Source organism: Etheostoma cragini, chromosome 19, assembly GCF_013103735.1.
Source record: "Etheostoma cragini isolate CJK2018 chromosome 19, CSU_Ecrag_1.0, whole genome shotgun sequence".
In the NCBI taxonomy this organism is placed as follows: domain Eukaryota; kingdom Metazoa; phylum Chordata; class Actinopteri; order Perciformes; family Percidae; genus Etheostoma; species Etheostoma cragini.
In genome coordinates this window covers 9668018-9688420 of record NC_048425.1, presented here as the reverse complement: position 1 = coordinate 9688420, position 20403 = coordinate 9668018, and the positions used below count along the sequence as shown (strand labels likewise).

The 20403-nt window shown below is 41.9% G+C and overlaps 1 protein-coding gene across 7 annotated transcripts in view; it reads left to right on the top strand.

Moving 5' to 3' along the window:
* nrxn2b (neurexin 2b) overlaps positions 1-20403 on the top strand; it is a 589914-nt gene that overhangs the window by 376381 nt on the left and 193130 nt on the right. The window lies entirely within an intron of this gene.

The window sequence follows — 20403 nt, the reverse complement described above, 5'->3', positions numbered from 1 at the left end:
TTAAATTCATGTAATCACCACCCATAGTAATTGTTGACGCATGATGGCAGAGAATGGCCTTGACTCGTTGTTGAGATGCTAAATCTCACATGCTATGAGTCATGGTACATTGTGTGCTCAAGAAAATCCATTGATAATTGCCTGTGCACTGCTTATTCTGTCCTACTTTCTACAGTATATGTCTTTGGCCCAGTGCTCTGTGGTGCATCAGTTGCTGCGCTGTTCTTAGCCTAAGCTGTCAGGGACAAGGCAGAGTTTCACTCTGATGATTCTTTTGATGTTCCCCAACCAGAGCTTTTTCCACTGCAGTTTTGTCTTCTCTCTTTTTACTCTGTATTTATTCTCCTTGCTCTCTTTCAACACTCTGCATATACATTACTTTGACAGGAGTAAATAGCATTTATTGATTCCTCATCAAGTTCGTGCTCATGTGTTCCATTTACATCCACTTAGTGTTTCTCCAACAAACACTACTTCTGTCTGTCTGTCTATCTGTCTGTTTTTCTCTCTACCACCTTTCCCCCCTTTCTTCTCACTTGCCTTATTGTACCTGTAATCTGCATCAATTAATCTGGCGTCAGAGGGCTCTCGTTAACCTTTTGCAGCCAAATGGCTGTGGTAAGCCTCCATAGACAGACTTTACTGGATTTATGGCTATCCATATTCTCCTTGCAGCCCACAGTTGCATGTGCACAAGTCCTCACAGTCAAAGTGGTGACAGGGTACAAATGAGGGCCAACCTGTGTCATAGAGGAGATATGAAGGAATGTTCTCAATCTCTTCTCAATGAGAATGACCACGACTTTTTATAGTTTTAGTTGGGGGTGTAAATGTTCACAAAACCCTTCAATTAATTTGTCTTTTCATTCTGAGGTCAATCTTCAGTTGCTGATTTTCTTTGATTCTCTGATTCATCTTCAGAGACAAGTAAAGTAAGTCCTTTATATTATGAAGTTTGACTTTATCAATATAATCACCAGGCTGTAAAATGATCCAATTAAATAGCCTGTCAGAAAATACTTTATTATAATACTAACAATGATGGCAATTAACAATGGCAAATGTCTTTTTTGCTTCAGTTTAAACATAGAGCGAATGGTCTGCTTGTCCCCATTTCATTGGGATGTGTATGTGTGCTGCTATACAAGGGGTGTTAATTTACTCAAAGGGAAGCCAGAAGGTTTTTGGTTTGCTCTGCAGTCTAAATCGTGTCTGGAAAACCAGTCATAACTCAGATCATCAAATTAGCACTTTTCCTCTTTATTATCTGGCAGTTATTACTACATATGTATGCAGAGCTTGCATCTTACAACTTGATCAATGTTGACACACAGCAGTCATCAGTCCCATCTCTGTTTTCAGTAATTGAAACGTGAATAAATTGTTCAGTGGCAACCCCCCGCCTCCTCTGTCGTCTAGCTTGGATAACTGGATTGAACACTCACATCTTAAGTTGCTAAGCTATTTAAATTGACACAATTAACATAAAAATGTTGTGTCAAAAGTTATTGGCCTGCAAAGAACATTTATGTGTTAGCCCTTTGAAAAGGCAAGGCTAGATTCAAATGACAAACGTAGAACCCAAGTGCATGCCCGGACGCCACCCCGCACTCCAACGGCTTGTCCGTCAATCTTCTGTGTTTGTGCTCACTTGCTGCAAGTTTGACAAGCATGCATAAAGAAGTTCGTGTGAGTGATAAAGCAAAAGCAATAGGTTGGTTGGCTGGCTGTTTTCACTGCTCTTTTTTTCCCCCTGGCAGTATGCTGTAGCAGTTCCTAATGTACGCCTACACAGCAAAGACTGCCGTTTCTCATTTGCTTTGTGTTGTTCTTAGCAGCACACTTTCAGCATTTTCATTATCTACCAAAAGACAACACACGCACATTACAACGCTGCTCTTGTGCTGGGAGTCAATTTCAATCGGCATCATAAATACTTTCATTACAGACTAGCATATCAAGTCCTTGTCTGAAATACCAGCGCTCAATGTATTGTCAACCAAGTGGCACTGCTTATTACCAACACTAATACCCCTCTTAGTGATAAGAGCCCACTTGCTTCAGAGCCTGTTTCGTAGACAGTTTCATAACCCGGTGGATTGTCACAACACTGTGGTGGAGCCTTTACCACCGCACACACAAATACACACACACACACTCTACCACCTCCTTGGTCAAGCCTCACGTCAGCTCCAAAAATCCTCAAGCAAGTTTATTTCATCCATAAAAATGGAAATTACAGTGCTCACACACACATCATACCCATAAAAACAAGAGAATAAATACAAGAAATACATTGTACAATAATACTATACATACTATACATAAATACAATTTAAAAAAAATAAGAACTTAGAAAAATGAACGTTTAAAGTGCTTGTTGGCTGTCTAATAGCGTGAGGTATAAAAGCGAGATAATACCGTTTAGTTTGTGTCACGGGGGTCTTAGCCTACCACAACTATAACCCTGCCGGTCAGATTACCCTGAACAGGGCGACATAAAAAACATTTTTACCACATCCGTATTCACCTTGAAGGACTGCCACTTCCTCATACAGTAAACCCGTGGACTTAATTTTTTCAATGAGTCAACGTGATCAGTTAGCCTGTCATTGAAAACAATTCCCAAATACTTGTATGTGTTCACTCTTTCTATTTATACACCTTTGATTTCCACTGCCTCAGCAGTGATCTTATTTCTCCTGTAATCTAGGACTAATTCTTTTGTTAACGTTGAGTTCCAGGGAATGCGCATCACAATAATCAACAAAGGCTTTTATCTCATTTTGATAGTAGCTGTAGTCATCATTTTCAATCAACCAGATGAGCACTGAGTTGTCAGCAAATGTAACAACCTGACAGCTTGCCTGCTGTGGACGGTAGTCTGTTATGTAAATGGTAAAATGAAAAGACGGTAAAACAGTTCCCTGTCCCTGTGTTTGACATGATATTGTCTGACTTAACTTTTGAGTTTAACTTAACAAATAAACGAGATAAAATGAACGAGATAAAAACACCTGGAACCTTCATCATCAAAAGCTTATTTACAAGGATGTGTGGTTGTATCGTATTGAACGTTGAGCTAAAATCATAGTACAGAAATCTCACACTCCGTCCCCCTGCATCCAGGTGAGCATAGACACTCTCCAATCTACAGACAATAGCATCCTCTGCCCCTCTCCCTTTCTGATCAGCAAATTGGCAGTGGTCATGGTACTGCTCCCCATGAGGCTTCAGACTATTTAACACGATGTTCTCACATACCTTCATACCTCAGAAAGTCTTCCACCTGCCTGCGCAGTCTGTTAAGCAAGCCAGACCGCCTGTTAAGAAGAAAGGCACCAAGCATTCTTTAAGCTGTCACTGTGGCCCTGAACCCATCACTGGGTTTTAGAAAATTAGGTCTATGAGATTCAAGGCTCAGGCCTTACCTGCTGCTCTCTTCCCACAATGTCATTATTATGCTACGCTTGTCTGGATTAGCTCCTGCGGGCCTATGCTGCACTCCCTGACTGGCCCACACCCACCCATGTTTAACAGATATGATTGCAACATTAATGTATTTTTGTATTATAAATGGACTGAAACAACAATATATAGTGCTTACATGTTGCTTGTTTGCCACATATGACAATTAAATGGGGCTAGCTTACAGTATGTGAAGATGGAACCATATTGTTGTCGTTAGGCGTGTTCTTTCTGCTTTGTGCACACATCCGCCACTGATTAAAGATCTCCATTGTTACCATCATCCGCTGGGATGGAAAGCTGCCCCATTCGGAGCCCCCTTTCGTCAGTTCAAGACAGCAACCAATTGCAATCTTCTATATGTAAAGCAGTTCATTACCATCTATTCAGATGCAGCAAAGTCTCCCCCACATTTCTCTGATTATAGCTAATTGGAGAGCCTTGACCACTGAACTGTGGCATTTCACTAATCCCAGTAACAATGTGACTTGTCAGTAGGGCTTGCAACAAATATTCTTATTTTGAATATGTTTTCGAATTGTAAAAGAACAAAAGTACACTTGTTTATGATTTTATTAAGTTATTATTCGATTGTGCAAAGAAAGAAGCTCACCCGTCTGCCTCACACGTTCTTTCACGGGCCTTTGCCACGGCAAAGAATGCGCTGCATGGCTGGAGTCACATAACAATACTTTCAATGATTGAAAATGAAATGTAACATTAGATCAATGAGGAATAATTCAACAGCTGTAAATGGTGGTGAAAAGTCGACCGCAGAGAGTTATTTGCACTCCAAACAATCTATAAAGATGGCGAGAAAAAGAGAGATCTGTAGTTTTTAAGTATACTGTAGGTTTTACGGTATAGGAACAGGTACTATTTTTTGTTTTCATTATTAGGGATGTAAATCTTTTAAAGTGAAACTACCATTTCTTTTTAGTCAGCTCTGTATCACGCTTGGGGCAATGCGGCCAGATAAGCTGGCGGACTTTTGTCCAGCCGGTGAGCGAGGAGCTTTGGGCGCTGGTGGCATGGAGGGAGACCGCACAGCAATCATCTGCATGGACTGCCCACACTACAGTGACACAGAGCTGGTTGAAAATATGCAGAGTTTCACTTTAAAATACATGTTTATGTGGAAAAAAATGTAGGCCTACATATGTAGGTAGGCATGTCTCTCGTATTTGGTTTCCCTCATAATGTGCAAAAATACATATTTGGCCATTGGCCAGACATACTTCTCTGCCAACCTCGCAATGGCTTCTTGCTTAGATCCATGGGGAGTGTGTCTGTCTGTGTCGTAAGGTCCGACTCTCTTCTGTCAGTCTGTTCTTCATTATGTGGATAGATGTGTTGCATTTGAAGTGTTTCTTCTGTTACTTATAAGATATTGACAGTACAGTGTGAACTGCCTACATCATTCCAAATATAGCCCAATAAGCTTTGCCCAAGGCGTGCGTATATGTGTGATCATCACTCATCACCAGTGGCACAACGGCGGTTTTGTTGGTTTGTCTGGCTTTATTCATTGCTCATCTGCAACATACTTTTGCATACTTTCCACGACCCTGGATTGGACACAGAGGGGGAAAAAATGTTTGCCATGCGAGGTAATCCACACCTGAACGCCCCACTGCATAGGGCTAAAGGGATTAAAAAGCTAATTTTGATTCAGGCTGTCTTTGGTGTTGTGTAGACAGAGCGCTTCCAAGAGATTTAAGTGCTGTGTGGATCACTTTGTCCTTGGCACTGGATGGAATTTCCACTGGGGGTTTCCAGGACTCGGCCTGGTGTGTTCATACATGGGTGTACATTTGCATGTGCCCTCTAATGCACACACGTTTGGATATCATAGAAACCATCTCAAAGCATCTTCTGCAGTGGCTATGGGCTACATTTCAAGAATCATCCTCCTCATTCTGAGGACAATCTCAACCCCAGATTTTTGTGGTGACAGGCAGGAAATGGGAGGTTGACCTTCATCACCTCACACTATCAAATGATTTAAGATTCAAACAAGGCTGTAAGTACTGCTCACACATCACCTGGGCCTTCTTTCAGCTTTACTTGTGGTTTATGTGAGCAGCATTTGCACATCACACAAATATATATTTTTTTTAAGTTGAAACTTAAAAAGGAAAACACTTCCACTGTTATCTCTCCAGAAAGCTTTGTTTACAGCAGGGCTGTTATTGTAAAAAACGAAGAAGATAAAAACAATCCTATTGCTTTGCTCCTGAAAAACAAACATTGAAAACTGAAAATAGAAAGAGGTAAGAGTGCTCTAAAAAAATTCATTGCGAGTGTTATGAGATTTGATTGCAATGAAGTACAATCACTTACAGCTGTTTTAATTTATGCCAACTATGTTTGTCCACATTACATTATGCAGTAAAATACCCTGCAGGGTCTTTACTTGGCTTATAGCGTGTGTGTGTGTGTGTTTGTGTGTGTGTGTGTTTTATGTTAATTACAGGGTTTCTGTGGTTTATGAACTGACCCTTCTTTTTTGCGTGTCTTTGGTAATCATGGCAACCCACATCACAGTGCCCTTAAAGTAATTGGAGAGATATTGTATATTCACACACTTTTGACCCGCTGTATGAATTCTATTCCCCTTAGTCATCTTGGCATGGATTTCTTTACCTTTTTAACTTGAGCATATAATTACCGTAGCAATGAATTTCAGTGTCAGTGTTGCTTCTGAACCGCTCAATATTCTCTCCATTGTTGTTTTTGTTCTTTTATTTTCCTCTCCAGTCACTTTACTTTTAGTCTGCATTATCTTCTAGACCGTGTCATCTTCTAAGCTTTTCTTTTCTACTTCCTATTTGCTCTGTCACTTCTTTTGGAACCAAGATTTCTGTGTGCTCTGGTCCACTTCCAATGGGAGAACAGTCACGGTTGTTGTTTTCTTTGCTTGACTGCACATGCATATTGACGAGGTCAGTGGTTGCCTACACCCATCCATCCACCCTATCCTGAACAAGCAGGGCCTCTTGCCCTCCGACTCCCTGGGTCTGAGCCCCTTCTTTGCTGAGAACCGCCCAGTGTGTGTCCCTCTCTTCTCAAGTCTTGTCCTTTTCTTTCAACAATGGCCTATATCACTGGTTACTGTGCTAATGGCAAGCTGCTATGTTTGATAATCACCGCTTTATCTCTGGGCTGCAGGGTGAGGTCAGGTGTGTGTGTGTGTGTGTGTATGTTTGTAAGGGTGTTGAGCGGGAGTGCTGTTGAGCGCTCTCCTTTGAGAGTCAAGTCACAACCCTTCTCTTTCAGAGAACGCCATTAGTATTCATTATTCTCCCTCCACACCAAATCCAAGACGCACAACCACATGCACGGACACGCACATCGTGATGAGAAACCAAAAGCACGCCTCAGGTGTTCTGGCCAGTTAAGATAAGCTTGCTGGTTTGACATTTTCTGTCCTGCCCCCCCTACCCTACCCTCCCAACTCCTTTTTATGGCACCTGAGCATTTGTGCTGCTGTGAAAGGAGATCTAAAGTGGGCCAGGTTACACTCTTCCAAGAAGCTGCCAAGACCATAAATGGAGCGTTTGTGTCATCAACTTCAGAGTTGGTTCAGAGATTTTTGATTGTTGTGTCCACTATTGTGGTAGTTAGTTTAACAGGATTGCTCTTGCTTGGTACTTTTGGCTTTAGGTCGGGGCTTTTTTGATAGTTTGAAGAGTAATGCAGAAAAGAGGGCGTATCAAGCAGCACTCAGCAGCAGTTGGAATCCACATTCCTGTTGTCTGATAGCACAAACACACTTCAGCAGAACCCTCAAAGTTCATGCTGCTTGGTTTGTGTATAGGTATGTACTTGCTGGCGTACAAGTGTTTCTTTTTTCGCTGCATAGCTTTCCTTCATGAGTATTTGTACTCCTGACACCTCAGGGCCAAGGGCTGAAGTGGGCCCAGTAGACTGCTTGTCGTATTGTTTTGGCTATAGATGCTTGCTGCAGAAAGGCAGCCTCTGTTTGTTCCTGAAATGTACAATCAACACATCAACAGGCAGAATGCAGATGCAACCTAGATTTTAACTAGACATGTTAGACTGCCAAAACCTAAATGGAAAATTATTTAGCTCTTACTTTATTCCTTTGCCAAAAAGTTTAAATGTGAAAAGGTAATAAGGTAACACTATACAAATAGTTCAATATATCTTGCCAAGTGAAATAACAATAGACATAATGAAGCAAGTCTTTTTGGGGGAATTGGTACGTAGCCATCTGAAAATCAGCAAGTCATAGTTTTAGTGATTTTTGCATTCAATGAAGAAATGTTTCACCTTTCTTATCTCCAGTTCTTTCATTTGCTTTCTTGTGTAAAGAGATAACCATTCTCAGTTTGCTTCAGGGTATCTTCAATTCTGCATTCTTCCATGAGTCTGATATAGAGCACAGTATGAATCTAGTTAGGACAAAATCAAGCTCAAAATAGGTTAACATACACCAGTACACGAATCACCTCTGCAATCTTCCTACATGTAGCTATCTAGCTCGTGAGCACATCTTGCCAGTTAAATTGATTTGCCCTGTCTTGCACTCACAGATTTGGGCGCCGACACAAAATAAGGTGTCATACACGACTGCAGGGACCAGATAAACACAGCCATTCATAGTTTTTCTATTAAAAAGAAGGACGGAGTGGGGAGAGGAAAGATGGCACTTTGCCTGGCCGAGGTGCTGAGGATCTGCCTCGGGTGTGATTAATGCCCCTTCGAAGCAAGAGAAGCCATGCACCAATCCATACGTCACAAACTAACTGCCATGAATGGGAATGGCATTCAAGTTCTTATTTGCAAGAATAGTGGTATTTACAAAGTACATTTTTCTCATGAATTATGTTTGGTAATGAATTCCGCAGCCCTTATCAACAGCAGCAGGTGTAGTTGAATCACAGTTGTTCTTGGGTTTTCACATTAAACGGTTTCTTCCTTGAGATTTGGCTCTCTGAAAATGTCTTAAAAGTTGGCTTTTAGCTCTGGGGAGGTGACTTGCTTACTCTAAAGTGTGTGGTTGGGATGTTCTCTCATTCCTATCCACCTTCCCCGCCATGGCACATGAAAGCACCGCAGGCACATCAGTGGGAGTGCATCACGGTGTGGGAAACGCCTTGGCTTTGTAGATGGCAGAGTTGTAGAGGCCAGATCTTCAGAGGGTGTGGTGATGTAAGCTCACTTTAATTATTTAGCCATCAGATATTAAAGCTGTGTGACTTGGGTGCCCGTGCTAGAATTTGAGTCTCCACTGGGAGTGCTCGCCATTAATAAACAAAGTGGCTTGTATTATGCATGACTGATGCTTTGAAAAACCGCCACCTCTGCCACTCTACACAACCCGAAGGAGTTTTAGTAGGCAGAGGAAAAATGCTTTCATCAGCTTTGCAACTCTGTGAATGCAACAACTAACATTCCCCACACAGCACCTCAAATTTCAAGGAACCGTTTTCAAATGAAGCTGTCCAGACACTAGTATACCATATTACCGAATATTTTATAATATTGGGAATTGGGCAGATCTTTGCAAGCATGTCATCCATGCTGGTGTCATGCCACACTATGGGGACATTGACTAAATGGAAATTTGGATCACTAAATTCTTCTTATTTTTGGGCCATAACTATTTCGAATGTAAATAATACTTTTTGTGTCTGAATTATGCTTTTAATATCTATATTCTCTTTTTAGCCATTATTTAAAAAAGGGAAGAAAAACATCAGTACAACAGGAAATTCTTAACATTTAAATAGAAAATAGTACCTGTTGCACCTGAGAAAGGGGAGACATTCTTTTGTGTCTACAATAAACCAGACATACTATAATTGAGATGATTTAGAAACCACTTTGTATGTTTTTGATTTCAGCATCTTGCGAGCATTATCAGAAGTTGCATTGTGGCTTCAGTTGACCATACCATCATTTGTTTAAATACATTCCCCCCGTTGTTGACGGATGTTTACCACAAAAATTCACTGAAGTAAATGTTTAATCCAATTTAGTCTTGATACCGTACTAATCAGTGCTGCGTTAACAATATTCTCTGTCTTGTTTCTCCCCACCTGTGGGGAACACTGTATGGGCCATTAAACATTTACTTATAGAGCTAGCTTTGCTCAGCTGGTGTCCCGCTTGGCTGCATTTCATTGTAATAAGAAAGAAATCTCAATGGTTATATTGCCTTCAAATATTTAAAGGCAATTTCCTTGACTGAGAGCACTCACAGCAAGCAGGATGAAAACGTGGGTTTCCTTTTCAGCTTTTGTTTGTTTCATCTGGTATAAAGAGGAGGCCACACATGCAACGGGGCAGTGATTGGCCTACGCTTGTTTTACACCCTTGGTTTATTTTTTACTGCAGCCCTTTTGGACCCTGATTTCTTTGCTTAATTATTCCTTATAGCTGCACTGTTTTGTTATGGAGCGTGATGTGCACAGAGGACAAACTTGATATATTGGTTCAACAGAGGCGTGCATTTCCAAATATGTCAGAATGTGAAATTGAAGGTTTACTGAAGGAGCTTGACAGACGGCAACCTCCCGCTGCTTCTCTGCATACACCATATTACGTAAATAAACGTGTTTGCATGCACACACCCACACATGTTCTACCAGCAGAAAGTTACTTTGCAGTGTTCAAGTGAACTTCAAAGATTCACTCTGCATCTTCATCCCGACACATCTGTGTCAGGGCTCAGATGACTGACAGACGCGGCATCCATCACCATCATTCCCCCCTGCCACTGCCACTAATGTGCCCACAAGTCATCCCTGCATGAAGCTGCCATATTGGAGAAAGGCGGAGGGGAGCAAGAGATATTAGGCGGAAATGAGAAAGAATGGTGGAAAGAGTGAAGATTATAAGTATTAAGGAAAAGAAGAAGAGCTTGCACAGTAGGGGAGGCAAAGGAAGGTTGGCGATTGAGAGAAGGAGAACTACGGGAGTGATAAAGTCTCAGTACGGTGTGATTGAAGCCCAAACTCATCTTCTTGCACAAATCATCTTGCCTTGACACACTTAAATCTCCTCACCTGGGCCCATGGGAAGCTGTAGTGATGAACCAAGGCACTAGTGGAGCAGAACCAGAGATGGGCAAACCCCCGCTACTTCCCACTCTGCTCTACTCTGCACCACTGCCATCTTATCCCAGCCCATCAGTCATTTCACTGCCGAAATAGGTTATTCAGAGGTACGCCCAGGCGACAATGCCATTTGGGGCAAACCAAAGCCACGCTCAGCTTCACAGTTCTGGGCCACGGGGCCATATACCTCCGCCTTTCAGACCAGTCGCTCTTCAGCCCAAGTCGGGATTGAAATGTGCATTGACATTTTTCCTTTTCATTACCACCACTCTATTACACATGTTATGAAAACGGCCGTGGCTAAATAAGAGCACATGAGATCAAACACAAGCATGGAGGGGTCTAGCCATTTGGCTGACACCTTGAGATTCTTACGTATATGTGTTGCATTAGCACTAGCATCAGGATTGATTTTCCATAATTACACCAACATAGAATATCTTATTGGTCATATCTTGAGCTTGGACCAGGTGCAGCCTGTTGCCTCGTGGGATGGAGGATTAGCATAGGTCAACATCTATTCAGAGATAGTCAAGTGGAAGCGTTGACTTGGAAGTGGCTATAAACTGGATTGGTTGAAGTGACAAACAGTGTAGGCAGAACATTCCTAATGGTGGTGGGGCAGTGGAGGCCAATTTTATATCCAGCGTCATCCTGTACTTACAGAGAGAGTGGAGTCTATAATCTGCCTGCGACGATAACTGTAATGTGGGGGCCTTTATCTGCCAAGGGGGAAACCAAGAGGCTTATCCCATGGCCTGTATGTAAGGCAAATCACTCAGTCGCCCATCCACTGCACGCTTCAGTCTATCATCCTCCTCTTCTTCTTCCACATGCCAGCTAATGTTTTCTCATTGGGCAGATTATTCACCGCCAATGGCAGTGCACGTGGGCGAGCTAAGAGGCTCACTCTGGCAGAAAATCTGGAAATTATGTTTCCCCGGAATCTCCCATTTTAAACTGCACAGCTAAGCGTAGAGTTGAATGTCTTCCTGGAAGATATAACAGGAAGGAATATGACATTTCATCTGCTTATGCATTTATGCTGGAAAACTAAATGGCCCCTTAGCTACATAAATTGAAGCTGGCATTTCCTAAATACTGAGAATTCACACTTAATTTGACTAAAAATTAATTTAGGCTCCTTGAAATATTTTCAATTAAACTTGTGTATCTTTTGCCCCGAAACTTTGGAGCTCTCTCTAGCCAAGCTATCTTACTGCATATTCATCAGTCTGGATAATGGCTGTCCAGCACACAAGCAGAGTTGCCCTTTTCTGCTTGGAAAGAAGGCTAGGTTTACCCACAAACTGGGTAAGATTACAACCAACTGTCATCATGAAACTAAATCCTACAGGGACAACATATAATTGTGCTGTTAGTGGGCCTTAGGCATTGGTCAGGTTGTATTTTTAGTCATGCAGGCTCCTGCAACGATCACATTACAGGCCTGCTTGCTGTATAGTTACCAAAACAAACACCGTGGCATCATGTTAATCACAAACAAATTGCAACAAGGTTCATTTGTAACAAGGAAGCAGCAAAAGCCATTTGGCATTTGAGGAATTGCGCCGCTCGACATTTAGATGCACAGTAGCCCGACATATCTAGCTCAAGGTAGATGGATGGCTGGCATGGAGCTAATTCCAGCTACGTCCTGGCACTGTCAAACAAACGGCCTCCACCTGGACTCCATTGCTTAGATGAACGTGCTTGACCTTCTGCCGTCCACTTGTCTACGTGTCTGCGTCAGTCTGCATTTAAATCATTTACTGCACACAAGCCTTGATCTGTTTGCCAATGATTTAGTGTTTTCCTCTTTTCCCCCCTCAGCATTACTCTTATTCTTGATTAACATCCCGTGCTGTGCAATTTTCTCCCCTTTCCATTATTTAAGGACGAATAAAGAGAGTGTGTTTGCAATGAGTGGCCAAAGTGATATGTAGCCACATCGTGTGCCTGACATTATGCAGAGGCAGAGTTCCCAGCACTGCACTTGACTTGAATCATTTCCCCTGTTGAGAGACTGTGCTGCCTACCTGCCAGTCATCCATCTTGCTTAGTCAGTTCCCGCCCACCATTCATAGTCCCTATCTTACTTTCTGGATGTGCTCTGCGGTCGCTCCTACAGTGCAAATAAACATAAAGCTCTCCAGGTATTGATTGTACTTCACTCACAGGTAGAGGCTATTGTCCATAAGCCGTACTTTGGGCATTAAAAGGTCAGAGCTATTGAAGAGTTATAAACAAGATGGATGTTGGGCTCTGTTGGAGGCCTTTAAGTGGTATGTAATGTATGCGCTTTTGTACTATCATCAACAAGAGCATATCAAAATGTTTTGTTATTGTTAATTTATGATCATTGTAAATTGAGGAAAAGAAAGATATTTTGGAGATCATTTCAATCCGGTCACAAGCGGAAGATGTGGGATTACATTTCTATTTTCACTTTGTCAATGATTCAGAGACGCTGGAAGTATGCAGATGATTCAGAAGTTATGTGCGGTAGCTGTAAATGCACTGTACTCTGTCAATCTAATATGACTCATTCCATTTTTGCAAATATAACTCTTGCACCAGCACACACAACAACAAAAAACACTTGCTAATTATGTCCACTCCCACAAACAGCTTCGGAAATGCAATTTAATGAGGACGATAAATGACAAACCTTTTTTTCTCTCTTTCTCTCTCTCTCTCTCTCTCTCTAGAAGCCCTTGCCTCACTTATCAGCCAATCAAATTAATTAAATGGTGTACATTTAACGTGCAAAACATTTGTTCTTCGGTGTCAAAGCTCAGCAGCAGTTACAACACTATTGAGGCAATATGAGTGTGTGTGTGTGTGTGTGTGTATTTGTGTGTGTGTGTGTGTGTGTGTGTGTGTGTGTCTGTGTCTGTGAGACACAAGGCCAGATAGATGGAAGGACAGAAACAGAGAAGGGGAGAGGATTGATGAATGCAGGCACAGTGGGCAAGCAGGTGAGAGATGGAGAACGTTATTTTCCTCCCTATCTCTTTTCTCTCAGTGCCGGGAGGTGACCTCTAGCTCAGCGATATGAAGAGAATGTCACGCAACATTACCCATCCCTTTGCCCCAGACACAGATGAAGTTTTATTTTTTGTGTCACGCTGTAGAGAGAAAACAATTCTTTCCCTTGTTGATTAATGTCTGATATGTGGGCAGGCAGTACACAAGAGGACATAAGAGAAAGGATTGGTATTCTTTTTACAAATTCTTTTTGCCACATTTATTAATCAGACTGTTGACAAGCTCAGTGGAGAACCAGCATGTCCGGGGCTTCCTCCCTCAGGATGTCACCTGTGATCCTTTCTCATTGGTTAGCTGAGCTCACACTTGAATGGACTGCTATTTTACGCTCAGGCATTATAAGCCTTTCATAGAAAATGGGCTCCTGGTGGAAGATCCTTAAGCTGTTCATGAGAAACTAAGGACTTAGGTCAAGAGCCAGTTGCCACATCAAGAATCCCTAATTTGTGCCTTCGTCCAATCAATTTCAAGTGCACACATTTGATTCTAGTTTTCCTTTCATTTCTGTGGACTTATACTGTATCTTATTCCATACTGTTGAGATGAGCAGTGACAGCAAACCTGACAGTGGAGCCATGGCATCAAAGGACATGTGTGTTGATATGACAGATATCCACCAGGGCGCTGGTGCCATGCCAGTATGGTTGATTACCCGGCAAAGATATGACAGCTTTTCAGATGGGTGGGGCAGTTTCCATGCACTCCCTCCGTTGTAGTTAATTATCAAGTAAAGAGGCGCCCATCTCAACCCCTACTCCCTCTTATAACCGTTCAGACCTGGCCATCCGATAACAACACCGGCTTTCCGTTGTATACAAGGCTGCCGGTTCTTTACCTTTTACACCATTCAGTCAGCCCCCCGGCAATTAAATGCTTTTTGTGGCTTTATATGGGGTGGGAGTCAACCCTGTCTCGTAAATCACACATTTAAGCCTTTCAACCAGCAACAAAGTATGGCTGGTGCTTAATGGTAGCACATGTCAGATTTGACAGAAGGTTCCTTTAGCGGAAAGCTGTCAGAAGCTTGTCAAGTGTGACATGTGAAAGGCAAGGTGACATCAGGTTGTGGCTATGGGCAGTGGGGTGGTGGGGCCAATTTAAGCTTGCTGAACAGGAACCTGGTAGTTGTTGTTTTAGCGTCTTCTTTTTCTGCACCTGTGGGACGCTTCATGGTCTGCATTTAAACAATAGCACCATGCAAAAAAAATAGGTTGCCTGTTTTACAGGTCTGCACATATTACATTGTCTGCAGTTAGAAGAACTCTAAGTGTCACCTCAATACCTTTCTATGAGTAGAAACTTGGACAAAGTGGGTGGAATGCAAGCAGTTGCATGTGTACATGTATATGTGTGTAGGTAGTGTGTGCGTGGGTGGCAAAAGAGCTGGCATGTAGGGATCTGGAAAGGTGACTTTCATTCCAAACAAAGCTGAGCTTCGATTGGTAGGAGAATATCCACTCCACTTTGTCTGCATTTCATTTCTATTTGATTACGAATTAAGCTATACAGGGCTGAAGTGAACAGATACCTTGTCACAGGGCTGGCAAGAGATAACTGATAATCTTTTCCTCATATTTACACAAGAATCAAGGACGTCTCACACAATGAAGAAACAATAAGACGAGGGATTACTGTACGAGAGAATCACTTTTTTTTTCATTCCTGACCAATAGCTACTAAAGGAAACTCCATTCCACCTAACTTGGTGCTGAATTGAAAGGCTGTTTCTGCACGATTGGACAGACCAGTCTGTTTTACTCTACATATTCTGTAGATTCCTGTGTGCCACTGGCAAATGTATATACTGTAAATAGTTGTGATGATTGAAGTGAAGTTATTTGACAAATGTTTCCTGAGTGATACATTTTTTATCCCGGTTTCAGACACTTGCTTTCTTTTAGTATTAAGTTTTATCCTATCATAAACCAAACCTTTTTTATTAAATGCTTACTGCTGTGATGGCGAGTAGGCTAGGCATGAGGAAAATGTGCCGTGCTGCCATGGCCTGTTCCTTTTACGTGAGACAGGGAACTTTTCATCCCAACACCAGTCCATGGATGCCTGCCATTGGGACTGAATGGGACTGAATGTGACTACAGTAGCACCTAGGCAGGGTCCGGCTGTGTCAGAGCTCTCCAGAACATAGCCTGTCTGAGGAAAAAAACAGAATGTACTAGAAAATGGGAATAACACGTGTACAGTTTTCAGTTTTAGTCATAGCTTTTAATCAATTAGAGAGACCAAACACAATCAACACAGGCTTTTTGTTGCATTAAGGAATCAATAATGAAGAACTGGAAGGCGAGTGGGAATTCCGAAGAAAGAAATGGAAAAGTGCAATTTTTACCTCCTCTCTTTGGACACAAGAGTAGTGTTGTCAGTGATTAGATACTGTATTTCTTTGCAGATCTCCAATGCTGTTTCAGGCAAACACAAGGCAGGAATTGAATTAATTTGCAACAGTATGTAAGTGGGAGCACAAGAATGCATCTTGGAATGAATAATCGCTACGGCACCACCACCCCTGCTGATGATCTGCATTATACGGGTTATCTCAAAGGAGCCAATTAAAAATCCCCCCTGATTCAGTACCGTTGTTGTTCTGAAAATATCATACTGCTACCTCTCGCTGTCCTCACCTCAGTGATCTCCTCTTTTGTTTTTGACAAGAACATGATGAAGAGTGCTCTGTACTCTATTGGATTATATAAATCTAAGCTGCTTACCTGTGGGTTTACCAGCCCTATAAGGCCAGACTCAATGAAAGTATGTAACACTGTATTAAAAATAGAAAAAAGCTATTCAGGGACATTTGGCAATATCGTCTTCATTTTTTTAAATCTCAAAGGTAGATATAATTTAGTGACATATTGTTTATCAAACCAGCCTTTTTGTGAGACTCGATACCTAAACATGCCCAAAGACCCAGTGACTACAGTTTAGGAGATACACTATTTTTTTCTGCATTTGTTCAGTTCCTCTTCCAATTACCATACGTTTATTTGACCAATAAAAGAATATTTAGTAATTCAATTAAAATTCATAAGACTTCAATGTATGTCTCATGTAGGATTAATAGATTGTTCCAGTTGTGTGTATCTCTATTTTTGTGAAACTGACCCTGCACAGTTGAAGTGACTATACACAACTTTGAGTCCCACTGTAGCCCCCACCACGTATAAATGGTTCTTCTCCGACATACCCTGATCTCTTGATGCTTTCAGGATGACTGCTGTCTTTATTGATCCCTTCTCCCCTCTGTTCCATCTCCTCCCCTTGCTGCCAGTCCTACAATATTTCCCCATTGGTGTTGTGGAGCTGGTGAGGCTTTTGGGCTGGAGCAGCTGTCACCGGCACAGCGGACACTCTTAATTGGCTCCCCTGGGGCAGTCCCCTTGGTGGAGCAGAGCAGGACAGTAACGGAGCAGAGGCATGCTGAAGCGAACCGGAGCCCTTGCAGGCTTAGTTTAAAGTCCAATGAACAAGCCTCTCGGCTGCTTTATTGTGCTTTATAATTCAGTTGACATTTGAGGGAAGAAAAAACAACTTCCTCCATTTTGAAGGATAAATGAAGTTTTTCTAAATGGATTATATACTGGTGTTTGCTGGTTTTTATGCTTGTATTTAGAAGCATAGTTTTATTGTAATGAGAAAGATGATTTTACTTAGAGTGGCCAGACTCTATACTATTGCTTGAAGCCTAACTCTTGATATTGTGGTGGGACATCATAATGACAGAATTCAATTTAACTTTATTGAAAATTCACCCTCAAAAAAAGGACTGAGCAACATTACATCCAGACTGGCAAAATGTATTCTCAACAAACAGCAAAGACAAAAAAATGATTAACTCTGTTTGGAGTTTTTTAATTATTTTCCGGAACCTCCTATTGTGTCTACTATATCCAAAATTGCATCCTTGGCCATGCATAAGCTGTCATATCTTGGGCTTTATACCCTTGTCCTCTTTTAAAACCTTGGTTTGTAAAAAGACAGACATATTCTGAGAGGAGTTTGTATTGCCTGTTACCACCAGCTTTATGCATGCAGTAATCTATTAGTAGTCATTGCAGCAATCACTGTCTCTCAACATTCCTTTCTGGTGCTCTGCACAATTTCATCAATCTTTTAATTTTCCCATTTCTCCATTTCTTCTGTTTCCCATCATCTTTTACCTTAATATACCCAACATCTATCCTGGTTTTCCCTTGTTTTTCCAGACGTGCCAGCTTTATGCACCTCGTGCCAGAGCAGAGGGATGAGTCGGTAAATCAGACATCTGCTTTCCCCTCTCCCACTCTCTCATTTTTTATTCCTTGGCTGTGCTATCCGGCCTGCACGCCTTCACGCCACACGCCCCTGATCTGCTTAGATTTCCCCTCTATACTCTCTTCCTCATTCCCCTTCTCATTTCTTCTTTATCCTTCTTGTTTCCTTTCTATCACCATCTCTAACAGTACCATCCTCCTTACATCCATTCTCTTTCTGAGTCTCTGCTGCTGTGACAAGGAGGTTGTATCTCTATTTTTGGTCCCCTCATTAGAGCTAATGCAATTCCATCGCGTTGTTTTTTTCCCTCTGCCTCTTGCCCCCTTTAGACCAGCCCAGACTGATTATGTGGCATTGTTATAGGACTCCAGACAAATGAAAGCGTGATTCTGTTTCTCCCGCTATTAATTTAGACCCTAGTTGACAAAGAGATGCAGAGATGAAGGGATGGATGGAGGACACATCAAATCTGGGAGGTTTGGAGCTGATAACTTGAGTATCAGAGAGCATTGCCAATTGCGCTAATGGCTGTGTCTCGGCATAACTCAGAGATTAGCTTTTTGGCAGGCTGAGTGTTTTTTTTTTTCTCTCCAAAGTTTCTTCAGCAAGAATGTCCGTCTGCGTGGATTCTGCAGTCACTGAAAACACGCTAACTTTTTCACTGTTAAACTCGCTTCATTTAATTGATCTGACTGGTTGGTTTCAGTTGTGTCAGAAATAATCACTCTAACACACACTCAGTCACAAGAGCTTCACCTAAACAGCAGTAAGACATAAAAGCCATTCCAACAATCGAACAAAGCCCGTGTGTATTAACTAATGATTAACAGCCATTCAGTGGCGTATTAAATGCTGCCCAATTTGTGCTGAGTAGCGCGGAAGAAGCACCTCTACAATGGTATATTTTCATAGCCTCTGGTTCCCTGGCATTTTCAGCTGATTTGTTAATTAAAGTTAGGTAGCGGTGGGGGGGTGGATTGACCTTTTAGCTCAATTTGTTTCCTAGCTGCCGTTGGATCGAGGTTGTATTTCCCTTTTTTTCCTGGTGAGTAACCGAGCGAGGAGAGAGGGCTGCACCCGCGGGTATCCTGCGGTCTGAATTATACAGTCACTGGGCCTGACTGTTTGTACATGCACTTTACAAACACACACACACACATTCACTGCATGGCAACAGAATTATGCATCCTTGTCTGTTCTTGTTAGCAAACACAGCAGCTGTGCACCTGCTCTGACGCACCTGCATTTAAAGACATAACAACACGTAGCTGTTGTGGCAGCAACACAAACACAGAACAGTGTGCACATACTGTATGCTGGTTTTAATACAGTATGTGACAGAGAGTATGTTGGTCCAACACTAGTCTCACATAGCCGGACCTGTCTCCACAGCGCTAGAGAAAGGTCCGGAAGCACACATTATAATTCTGCTATAGTAGAAAACCTGCTCTGGCTTGTTTGAATTTCTTTAAACCAATCACAATCATCTTGGGCGGCGTTAAGCCAAGGATGCACGGCTAGAAGGAGGATAGAGGAAAGGGAGGAGAATGGCGGCTGAAATATGGCAGCCTTATAGCAACCTTCTACATCTGGTCAGTCAGAATAGTCCAACACTGTCAAACGATATTTAATAAATTAAAGTTTTAAATTGAGTTGTAAGGGAAAATGCTTCACCAACAAACCAGCAGGTTGGCACTACTTCAACATGTCTAGTTAGGAGTTATTGTAAAACATTGAGTAAGGATGTATAACGCCTTTTTTTATATGCTGTTTCTAAGATCAGTGAGGTTACAGGACTTGACATTATTTGACTGAGTTTTACTGCACTGATCAATCCATTTTCTCCAGTGCTAACAGATGTCAGAGCAAGCTGTGTGGAGCACAACATATGCTTTGCTTCACTTCCAATATTTTTGATAACTAATTCATTGTGCCACACTATGTAATGCCCTGATGGGGTTCTAAAGAAAAATCTAAATGTTTGGATTTAGTTTAGTGCTACCTCCTGCTTCCCTAGCAGTATCATTGTAACACATTCTGAACCAGCATGCTTTTGAGTTTTTATCTAGTAGATGTGCTCGACCCAGTGGCTGGCCTGCTGGGTTAGCTGCTCATTGTCTGTACCTTGGCTGGTCATCTCCCACTCCAGGTTGAGCTATGTTAAGTATGTTTAATCTAACTGGTTAATGAGCTGTAGCAGCATTTTTTTCACCCCCCAATGTTTGATTATTATTATAAGTGGAACACTTCACTGGTCCCAGTTAAAACACATTTGTTTCCTAAGTAAATGTGAATGGATACCTGAGGAGTTTTAGAAAAGAAATGATCCAGTAAAAGACAAAGGAGGCAGCTGTGGAGTGACGGAATAAAGAGATCTCATCTAAATAGGATCCTTCTTATAACGTGTGGAGAGCAACTATTGCAGAACAGTAGCTTCAAATGCAAGACTAGTTGACTATTAACCCAAAAACCAGCGCCTTGACCAAAGATTATATAGTCACGATAAGATAATCCACTTCAGCTCCTA